At 37.1% G+C, this 10,356-nt stretch overlaps 1 long non-coding RNA gene across 3 annotated transcripts in view; it reads right to left on the bottom strand.

Moving 5' to 3' along the window:
- Window positions 1–607: 607 nt before the first annotated feature.
- LOC138849796 (uncharacterized) overlaps window positions 608–10,356 on the bottom strand; it is a 56,901-nt gene continuing 47,152 nt past the window's right edge. Inside the window, exons 4-5 of one of the 3 annotated variants that reach the window (XR_011388989.1) lie at window positions 5,057–5,114; window positions 608–3,251 (exon numbers count right to left, since the gene is read on the bottom strand). This is a non-coding gene — a long non-coding RNA (uncharacterized lncRNA). Of the gene's footprint in view, window positions 5,115–10,356 lie in introns of all 3 variants that reach the window. The other 2 variants (XR_011388988.1, XR_011388990.1) reach the window with 2 other exon arrangements.

Here is a 10,356-nt window from a genome sequence, read left to right as displayed (position 1 = left end):
CTTGGAAACTCATGACTGGTGCATAGGGAGATTACTGATGCCATAGACAGGAGTGTCAATTGGTAAAGTCAACAACAGGAGTCACTGTGCACTTACTCCTCATGTAGGATCTCTGTCCTTAATGTGCTGTACATTGAGATTTAATGCTATAACGAGTACTCAAACAATATATTTCACTTTGTGTTTCTATGGGGGTGCAAACTGTTGAAATCCTTACTTAATGCATAGTAAACTGATCCTCTGTAAAAAAAAAAAAAAAGAAAAGAAAAGAAAAGAAATTATCAATTCCCAACTTGACTCTCACTGGGATTAAACATGACAATAGGTCTGCTCTGATTTCATCATCATTTAAAAAAAATCATCTATTATTTTTCACTTTATGTTTCTGTGTGGGAGCAAACTGTTGAAATCCATACTTGATGTATACTAAGCTGATCTTCTGTATATTAAGATAATCAAAAATGAATCTTGATGTGAATGGAAGGGGAGAGGGAGTGGGAAAGGGGAGGGTTGTGGGTGGGAGGGACGGTATGGGGGGGAAGCCATTGTAATCCATAAGTCGTACTTTGGAAATTTATATGCATTAAATAAAAGTTTAAAAAATAAAAAAAAAATAAAAAAATAAAAAAAGAGAAGTTTCTGAGAAGACATAGGTGCCTACATAAAAGGAGAGCTAAATAAAGTTCAAAGGAAGGTTTAGAACTTTTATTGTATCACATGGTTATTTCACATCAAATAAAAACTACCCAATCTGTTATGATTCACACTATATTATGATTTTCAAGTAAATGGTAAAATTCTTTTGATCAGAGTTGAAAATCACTAAAATATATTTGCTTTTCATTGGTTTCCTCCAATAGTCTAAATGTGAGCATTTTTTAAAGATTTATTTATTTATTTATTTGAAAGAGTTACAGAGACAAAGGGAGAGACAGAGAGAGAGAGAAATCTTCCATCCACTGGTTCACTTCTCAAGTGGTCTCAACATCCAAAACTGCGTCAGGCCTAAGCCAGAAGCCTGACATTCCATCTGGGTCTCCCAGGTGGGTGGCAGAGTCCTAAGCTCTTGGACATCTTCCACTGCTGTCCCAGGTGCAGCATCAGGGAGCTGGATCGGAAGTGGAGCAGCGGTAACTTAAACTGATGCCCATGTGAGACGCTAGTACCACACGGGGCAGTCTAACCCTCTGCATCATAACTCTAATCCTTAAATGTGAGCATTTTGTGTTTGTTTTCTTTCCCAGATGCAAAGAGAGTTTGACTCTAGACATAAATAAATAGTAATTTTCTAACTGAAAAATTGTTAATTATTGACTTATTCTGTCTATATTATAGCATTCTGAAATGGAAAAAAAATGCTACTTAGGTGCCTCCATTTAGCTATTTCTACTTTCACCTCACTTTTACAACTTTCTCTCTGTGCACAAGAACACTCTTCCCCAAAGATCTCAATATAAGTACTTGAATAAAACGACAATATAAGCATAGCTATAAAGAATGCATTTAATTTCAAGAGCTGCTATAAAGAATTTTACAAATAGCATGACAACGTCCTTTTATTGTCGCCAATTTCATTACACAGCCTTCCTAACAACCCTCCGGAGAGCAGAGCAAGGCTAGTGTCAATCCTTTTTACCAATTCACTTGGTTACAAAAAAAGAACATTATCTTGACATTATGGGTATTGTTCTAGTTATTTGCAGTGTCCCCATTGTAACTTTCTCTGAAATATAGTGCTGAACACAGATGTAGTTTCTGAAGATCCTGCAAGTATTGTCAGCATTAATGGAATACACTCAAATTTTGTCCAAGTAAGCTGAACAGAAAACAACCCATTAGCTTAAAAACAAATATCCTATAGAACTATTCTTCAAACATGCTCCGAAGTGGTAAAAGAAAGGCTTCCTTTTACCTCTTCTGAAAGTTTCCTTATAAAAGGCTCTCAGGACATGTTTTCACTCAGATATCTCTCAAGGTTATATCACTAGGTATTAGATAATTGCTCCTTCTAAGCTGATACAGTAAAAACTTCAAAAAGCTTGCACAAAAGGTGTATTACAAAAACACTCCCCTTGAGTGTTTCACGTTGAGGTCCACAATTTATCAGAGATTTCAGAGTTCCACAAGTGATTTGTTCAAATTTTCAAATCTGTAATGTGTGATGATAAAAATCTTTTAAAAATATAATTAATTATATAAACTATGCAGAAATGGTGGAAGAATTCCACAATCACAAGACACTTGCTAGTCTAGGAATGACAAATGCAGCAAAGCCATGGTCTTGGTCTATTCTGAAATTAAAACTTTATTAAAAATGAATATAAATGTGTATGTAAAATTCATACAATATTACACATAATTCATGTATGTCACTGTATATCTAACACACTGAAATAAAACTTTATGATAATATTAGGTTGAAATGTTCTATTGTTTGTGTATCAAATATTTTGTTTCATAGCTATGTTAGAACTCCAAACATGAACTGTATATCGGGGCCGGCGCTGTGGTTAAAGCCCCAGTCTGCAGTGCCAGCATCCCATAGGGGTGCTGACTCAAGTCCCGGCTATTCCACTTCTGATCCAGCTCTCTGCTATGGCCTGGGAAAGCAGTAGAAGATGGCCCAACTCCTTAGGGCCCTGCACCTGCATGGGAGACCCAGAAGAAGCTTCTGGCTCCTGGCTTCGTATCAGCGCAGCTCTGGCCGTTGCAGCCATCTGGAGAGTGAACCGGCAGATGGAAGACCTGTCTGTCTGTCTCTCTCTCTCTCTCTCTCTGCCTCTGCCTCTCTGTAACTCTGCCTTTCAAATAACTGAATAAATAATTTTTAAAAAAACACTGTATACCTACTATTAAGTTTGCACAGGTTTAAGATATATTATAATCAAAAGAATTCACTTCAGCATAAGGAGTACATGAGAAAATTTTCCATTTCAAGAAGCTTTGTAGATGTTTGGGGTTGAGAGATGTTGCACTGTTGTAGACACTTCACTGAAAAATTGCTCCAGAACAGGTGGCAGTCAGAGTTACAAGCCTGCTGTCACGGAGGCATTGCCTCTGAGCCTCTGAGTCCTAAACAGACTTTGTTTGGGACAAAGAAAAGACTGATACTTCCTACTGTAACTCTACAGGGCCTCCGGGGTTCAGCAGTGGACAGCTTGGAGATATGAGCATGTCGTCCTTCTCTTTTTGCTTCTGGGCTTGCTTCAGACAGTGTTCTGGTCTTGGTTTCATTCTCTGCTTCTGACTTACTGGAAAACCAGAAGTGTGTCAAGTGACCAGAAGAGCAACAAGCAAGACACTAGAGCCAATGCCACTTTTTAACAAGAGCTATAACTTTGAGCAAGTTATTTGATGTGTCTGAGCTTCAGTTTCCTCATATTCTAATTAAGGAAAACGACTTTACAGAGATTTCTCAGGCTTTTATGTAAAGACATATAAAGCACTCAGTATAGTAAACAGCATGATAGGTGTTAAAAAATATTATACAATAATTACATCAGAGACAATAAAGCATTAAAGATCTAACATGTAAAATACATGACTCTACCAAGGGTATTTTAGGCTGTTTTTTTACAGACTCAGAGGATCAATATCCCCTTAGTCTAATAAATTTTGGGCTATGTTTCTAAAGACTGGGACAGGGCTTCGCTAGGGGTGGAATGTGCTGTCAAGCATCCCCCAGAATTTGGGGGGTGCTTCCTCACTGCTCACTACATAGTGGAGGCAGCTGATCTGCATGATTTACAGCTATTCAGCTGATACTAATGTAAAAAAGTGTGCTTTTAAATATTATTTTAAAAAATGGGAAACATCTAAGTGAGTAGAAATACATTAGCAATGAATGGTTACACCTAATTTGTACAAGTATATTGGGAAAACTATATTTTTATGATATTTTGTCACAAAAATTATAAGAAACCACAACTGTCCTGGAGTAAGAGTAAGATAATTGGACAAATCCTGGAAATTGTGAATAGTGAATATGTTCATTAAGCATCTTAAATTCCAGAAGTCTTCCACGCACTTGGAGAATACTGAATCATGGGCCATATGATATGACCTAGAAGGGAGGATTTACAGCTTCTAAAATCAAGAAAGACTCTCATTCATGTTTGCTAATGAATTGTGGCAGTCCAACAGGGAAGAATCATCTCCCAAATCTCCTGAATAATATATCCAGATGTCCTGTAAGATGCATTTAAAAGAACAGCCATTTTGTACCTGAAGCATTACTTTAGACACAATCAAAATAGACATTTTTTGTGTCAATAACCAACCAGTATGTCATGCCACTTGTAACTATTGGACAAATACAAGTATAGCCTCTTTTTATATTCAACTAGATGATAAAATGCTTAAAATCTTTCTGTTACAGATTCAGGTTTTTTTTTTCATAATATCATGTCTCCAGATGTATATAAAAGTATAGATACTACTTTTTAGCATATTAAATTTTATACATGTATATAGCATGTTATAGATTGTATACATTAGAGGTACCTAATCACATTATTATACAGCTTTGTCAATGCTTTGAATATATTTCATTCAGTAACTACATAAACGCTCCAAACTATTTCTTCAGATTTGCTAGAATTGAAGAATTTTAGAATGAGTAGGTAACAAAATATATCCTCAGACTAGAAATTGTGGTAAGGATAAAATAAATGAACACACAAATAATTTCTAATATAGTCCCACACCTTAATAGATCATCCCCCATACATTCTAAGAACCCTTCTGTCTCCCACTCCTCTGAAGATTAGTCATAAGCATGTATAAAGTTTTGTCTATATTTCAAGGAGCTGACAAATCTGAAATACAGCCATGTATATGAGCTTATGTGGTTTAAGTGAACAACCTTGTTGTTCAGTGGAGATTATAATGAATTGCAAACCAATAAGCCATCCAAACAAGTTAACTGTATAGCTACTATGTGTAAGTAATGAGTTGAGCCCTAGTAATATTACATGGCCAAGACTTGGCCTTTGGTGTTTAGAACATCAAGTATCATAAACCAGCCATAGGATGAACTTTGTCTGCAAATTTTTACCTAATGCTTATCCAAGGCAGCTTTTGTCACTATACCAATGCTCCACATTCTATAATTCCTGAAAAAAAGAGAAAATTTTGCCTGAAGACGACCAAACATCTAGGCAAGTTGTTTGGTTTTGCTTTCTTCCAATGCTTTTTCAAATATAGATCCAAATTGCATATATCAAATGTATTTCACTTAAAATATTTGTTTCATCAGCATTTTTCATTTTTGCATGGATTGTTAAAGAAGACATATAGATACACAGAGGTTTCTTATGCATAAGCCCAGTTTAGGTATAATCAGCAATTTTCATTTGTTTACCAACCCTTCAAACCCCAATAGAATCTGCGATTCTTGGCAGCAAATATGAGTTTTCAAAGTTTGATATGAACAGTTCATAGAAAAATGAATAAATGAATGCACATAAGGGCAGAAGACGAGGAGTAGCTGGACATTTATATGAGCAGACAAAAGTATACTAACACAAATAAGTGAAAAAACAGGAGATTACAAAATTAAGCCGTTCTGTTATTAACAGCTATGGTGCAATTTAAAAGGAAAAAACTATTCCTGCCAAGAAAACAAAGGCAAGTCTTAATTTGTGAGTTAAAGATGATACAAGTGGAGATACAGTATTCTATTACTGGAGGGTGTTGGCAGTGGATTTCAATTAAGTGAGGTTCCTAACATGAACATAAGGAATTTATTTAAAGCAAAAAAGTCTCAGTGCTTGTCCTCTCATTATTAATTTATTTTTATCTTATAATTACAGGAGCAACTTCGGTTAGAAAGGACTATGTTAAAATTCAGATTCTTTCCTTATAAAATGCTCTCAGAATGGCAGTTATCTTCATTCTTTGAATTCATTATTTTAGAATATATCATGAGTTGTAAAGGAAATACACACATATACCTAGAAAGCATTAGTATTTTGTGTTCTGCCTTTAAAGAAGCTAACATAGAGAATCACAGTAGCCAAATAATGAGATGAATCCCTGCAATCTAGAGGCTGGATAGCCTGGTTTGGCTCAAGGTGATTTTGCCATTAATTAGGAGACCCTTTCAGAGAGATGAAAAACTTTCATAAGAACAATGGCAAGAATCTAGCCTAGTACAAATAAAATTCACAATATGAGAAATTATAAAATTCAGCACAAGTATCATGACTCCTTCACCTCACTTAGAAATAGTTCTCATTCTATGTGTAAAATAATTATCGACAGCTTCTTTACAATTGTTTTGTGAAAATAAAATTAGAGAGTAGTAACTTACATAGCATTTAGATTTCTGTATAAGGTAAAACATAAAAGAAAACCCCTATTAGCAATCTATTACTTCCGCTTTGATAAATTCCTTTTATGCTACATACATTTATTGAGTACTCTCAAATACCAGTCACTGTGCTGGAAGCAAATTGTAATTCTCAAAACAACCGAAAGAGGTAGTTACTTCCTTTAAAATATACATTAAACTCTTGTGGCTGGCATTGTAGAATAGCTGGTTAAGCTGCTGCCTGTGACACCAGCATCCCCTATGGTTGAGTCCAGGCTGCTCCATTTCCCATCCAGCTCCCTATTAATGACCTGGGAAAGCAGTAGAGGATGGCGCAAGTACTTGGCCCCCTGCACCCACATTGGGGACCTGGTAGAAGCTCCTGGCTCCCGGCTCCACCTTGGCCCAGCTCAGGCCTTTGCAGCCATCAGGGGATTGAATCAGTGAATGGAATATTTCTCTCTCCCTCTTCCTCTCCCTCTCCATCTATAACTCTGCCTTTCAAATAAACAAATAAATCTTTTTTTAAGTTTTTATTTTTTTAACTTTTATTTAAAATATAAATTTCCAAAGTACAGTTTATTGATTACAATGGCATCCCCCCCCATAATTTCCCTCCCACTCACAACCCTCCCATCTCCCGCTCCCTCTCCCATTCCATTCACATCAAGATTCATTTTCAATTATCTTTTTATACAGAAGATCAATTTAGTATATATTAAGTAAAGATTTCATCAGTTTGCACCCACACAGAACATAAAGTGTAAAATACTATTTGAGTACTAGTTAAAGCATTAATTCCCATTGGAAACACATTAAAGACAGAGATCCCACATGAGGAATAAATACACAGTGGCTCCTGTTGTTGAATTAACAATTTGACACTCTTGTTTATGGTGTCAGTAATCTCCCCAGGCTCTAGTCATGAGTTGCCAAGGCTATGGAAGCCTTTTGAGTTCGCCGACTTCGATCTTATTCAGACAAGGTCATGGTCAAAGTGGAAGTACTCTCCTCCCTTCAGAGAAAGGTACCTCCTTCCTTGATGGCCCGGTTCTTTCTACTGGGATCTCACTCGCAGAGATCTTTCATTTAGGTCCTCTTTTTTTTTTTTTTTGGGGGGGGGGTGGGGGAGTGTCTTGGCTTTCCATGCCTAAAATACTCTCATGGGCTCTTCAGCCAGATCGGAATGCCTTAAGGGCTGATTCTGAGGCCAAAATGCTGTTTAGGATATCTGCCATTCTATGAGTCTACTGTGTATCTTGCTTCCCATGTTGGATCGTTCTCTCCCTTTTTGATTCTATCAGTTAGTATTAGCAGACACTAGTCTTGTTTGTGTGATCCCTTTGACTCAGACCTATCAGTGTGATCAATTGTGAACTGAAATTGATCACTCTGGCACATTGATTTTCTTTTTTTCTTTTTTTCTTTTTATTTTTTGACAGGCAGAGTGGACAGTGAGAGAAAGAGAGAGACAGAGAGAAAGGTCTTCCTTTTGCCATTGGTTCACCCTCCAATGGCCGCCACAGCCGGCATGCTGTGGCCGGCGCACCGTGCTGATCCGATGGCAGGAGCCAGGTACTTATCCTGGTCTCCCATGGGGTGCAGGGCCCAAGCACTTGGGCCATCCTCCACTGCACTCCCTGGCCACAGCAGAGAGCTGGCCTGGAAGAGGGGCAACCGGGACAGAATCCGGGGCCCCTACCGGGACTAGAACCCGGTGTGCCTGCGCCGCTAGGCGGAGGATTAGCCTAGTGAGCCAAGGCGCCAGCCCCCCTGGCACATTTCTAACTCCACCATTTGGGGCAAGTCAGCTTGAGCATGTCCCAAACTGTACATCTCCTCCCTCTCTTATTCCCACTCTTTATATTTAACAGGGACAATTTTCAGTTAAATTTAAACACCTAAGAATAATTGTGTGTTAATTACAGAGTTCAACCAATGGTACTAGAACAAAAAAAAAATACTAAAAGGAATAAAGTATTACATTGTACATCAACAGTCAGGACAAAGGCTGATCAAGTCATTGTTTCTCATAGTGTCCATTTCACTTCAACAGGATTCCTTTTGGTGCTTGGTTAGTTGTCACCGATCAAGGATAACATATGATATTTGTCCCTTTGGGACTGGCTTAATTCACTCAGCATGATGTTTTCCAGATTCCTCCATCTTGTTGCAAATGACTGGGTTTTGTTGTTTTTGACTGCTGTATAGTATTCTATAGAGTACATATCCCATAATTTCTTTATCCAGTCTACTGTTGATGGGCATTTAGGTTGATTCCAGGTCTTAGCTATTGTGAATTGAGCTGCAATAAACATTAAGGTGCAGACAGCTTGGTTGTTTGCCAATTTCATTTCCTTTGGGTAAATTCCAAGGAGTGGGATGGCTGGGTTGTATGGTAGGGTTATCTTCAGGTTCCTGAGGAATCTCCAGACTGATTCCATAGTGGCTTGACCAGTTTGCATTCCCACCAACAGTGGGTTAGTGTCCCTTTTTCCCCACATCTTCGCCAGCATCTATTGTTGGTAGATTTCTGAATGTGAGCCATTCTAACTGGGGTGAGGTAAAACCTCATTGTGGTTTTGATTTGCATTTCCCTGATTGCTAGTGATCTGGAACATTTTTTCATGTGCCTGTTGGCCATTTGGATTTCCTCTTTTGAAAAATGTCTATTGAGGTCCTTGGCCCATCTCTTAAGTGGGTTGTTTGTTTTGTTGTTGTGTAGTTTCTTGATCTCTTTGTAGATTCTGGTTATTAACCCTTTATCTGTTGCATAGTTTGCAAATATTTTTTCCCATTCTGTCAGTAGCCTCTTCCCCCACATGGAAGACAGGAAGAAGCTTCCTGTTCCTGGTTCCTGGCTTCAGATTGGCCCAGCTCCAGCTCTCGTGGCAATTTGGGAAGTGAACCATAGGATGGAAGACCTCTTTCCTTGTCTCTCTCCTTCTCTTTCTCTCTGTAGCTCTTCCTCTCAATTAAATAAATAAACTTTTAAAAAATATTCAGTATGTTACTTTATTTAATTCATTTCTTATTTGTTTTAAAATATTTACCAAAATGTGAATTTAGCAGAAGCTATAGACAGGTGGTTTTATATAAGAAGTGAAAAAAAAAAAACTTTATTAAGCAACTAAAAGGCAGTTTATCTGTTCTATAGTTCAATATTGAACTAACTCATTAAAAATGTTAAAGCTATGATCTGATTATTATTCTGTGAATTAGAATTAGATACCCAATCAAAATGGACATTAGACAAAATAAATTTGCCTTTTTTCCAAATATATTTGGATATTTATATCTATATCCATTATTCTCAGGTCCCAATCCTTTCCCCAAACTCTACTGTTAAAATTATTTCTTCAACGAAACATATGCAAACACCCTCATTATCATAAAAACTAAAGGGACAATAAAATATTATTTGCAAAAAAATTATGCACTTCTCTAGGCTTGTGTTGTGTTAAGGGTGAAGGAAAATGGCAGAGGAAGATTGCATCAAAATAACCTCTTCAGTTTGTTTTGACTTTAGAGGACAAAAGTTACTCATAAGACAAGGTGAATATATCCAAGTCATGTAAAAGTAAACTAAAATAACATTACAAAACTTTATCTGCAATTCATCAGCACTATAGATTAAAAAGGAGAAAATTTAAATTTTTAAAACCGCAAGTTGGCCATTTATTATCTCTAAAGTGAACACTTTATTTTTGGGTCAAATAGTCACCTTGTAAAGAGTAGATGAGGAGCTGACCTGAAAACTAAGAGGTGCTGTGAATGTGTGCTATTTTGCTAAACCTCACATTGTTTAAATCAGTTTCTACTGAATTGTAATCTGCTCCCAGAAAACATGGTTTTCTTTTCTGTGGGAAATGGGGCATCCATTTTCACTGTGCTTTTTAGCTGAGAACAAGGGGGTGAGGTCAGTGACCCACCATGTTTTAGTGAACCTGGGTACATGGATAAAGTAATGGAACTGTCAACACACATTACTAAGAGTGCATAATATGTTTTCTTTCATTTTAAGCCCTGTATCAGAAGTATAA

The sequence above is a fragment of the Oryctolagus cuniculus genome, chromosome 5 (genome assembly GCF_964237555.1).
Source record: "Oryctolagus cuniculus chromosome 5, mOryCun1.1, whole genome shotgun sequence".
Taxonomy (NCBI): Eukaryota; Metazoa; Chordata; class Mammalia; order Lagomorpha; family Leporidae; genus Oryctolagus; species Oryctolagus cuniculus.
Note: the sequence above shows the minus strand (reverse complement) of the source record. Positions and strands in the feature narration are given on the sequence as shown.